This window comes from Apis dorsata, unplaced genomic scaffold, assembly GCF_000469605.1.
Source record: "Apis dorsata unplaced genomic scaffold, Apis dorsata 1.3 scaffold_360, whole genome shotgun sequence".
In the NCBI taxonomy this organism is placed as follows: domain Eukaryota; kingdom Metazoa; phylum Arthropoda; class Insecta; order Hymenoptera; family Apidae; genus Apis; species Apis dorsata.
Genome location: NW_006263625.1, coordinates 179,047 through 180,038, shown reverse-complemented (window position 1 = coordinate 180,038; position 992 = coordinate 179,047). Strand labels below are relative to the sequence as shown.

General features: G+C 34.1%; 1 protein-coding gene and 1 long non-coding RNA gene across 2 annotated transcripts in view; one reads left to right on the top strand and one right to left on the bottom strand.

Annotated features, from left to right (window-relative positions):
* LOC102675652 (chromatin-remodeling ATPase INO80-like) overlaps window positions 1-992 on the top strand; it is a 16,641-nt gene that overhangs the window by 6,378 nt on the left and 9,271 nt on the right. The gene's annotated exons all lie outside the window — the stretch shown is intronic.
* Window positions 1-992, bottom strand: part of LOC116185987 — a 24,351-nt gene that overhangs the window by 16,559 nt on the left and 6,800 nt on the right. The gene's annotated exons all lie outside the window — the stretch shown is intronic.

Below are 992 nucleotides of genomic sequence, written 5' to 3'. Positions count from 1 at the left end.
TATTTTTTTTTTTTTTTTTTCTGGAAATTCGAAAAGGAGAAATTTGAAACGTGGCTAATTATTTGAACGTAATAAAAAAAGGGGTTGCAACTCGAGAAAGGTTGGAATACGCTGTTCTACCATTATCTCAAGTAATAGTAATGTCGATCAAATTTGTAATCGCGATCGATGAAAATCGATCATCTTGTAGCTGAATTTGAATATTTTGAAATTGGTGTTAATTATTGGCTGTTGTTAAATTATATATAAACGATGTATTGGGTATTAAAAAATATGTATTTGTTACACGAACGATACGAATAACAAATTTGGAATTACGCTCTACTTGTTTTAGCAATTTTATTATTTTTATCGATTGTACGTGTGGGAGTGTTTCTTCTTTTTTTTTTTTTTCTTCTTTTTCTTCTTCTTCTTTTCGCTTTCGAACCAATGATTTTATTTATATATTATCCGTGTGCCAGCATATATTTCGTTTCCTTCAGCGTGTGTGTGTGTGTGAGCGTGCGCGTGTATGTGTGTGTGTGTAACGACAGTGTGTGAATTAATAAAAGAGAACGCATTACAAGTATCTTTGCAATTTATCGAACATCAAACATCGGACATATTGATCACTACTCGAACAAAAAAAAAAAAAAAATGCGTGCGTTCACTTTTCTGTGTACCAAACTTAATTAATCGTGACTAACATCTTAAAACCAACAATCTCGATAGACACACAACGCGACAATCGGCCAAATTCATTTTGTTCCGCGGATCGTTGAAAATTTATTCGTCATCACCTTTTTTTTTCCTTTTTTTTTTCTTTTTTTCTCTCTTTTTCTCTTGGCCCAAGGTACACTTTTCCTTGCTTTTCTCTTCCTCTCCGATCTCAATTAATCGGAAACGCGCATTAATCGATCACGTTTCGCACACGAACGATTTCGACCGCCAATTCTATAACACGCACGTGTGTAAACGAAGGAAATAGAGGGAATGAGTAAAGTGATGCGTGA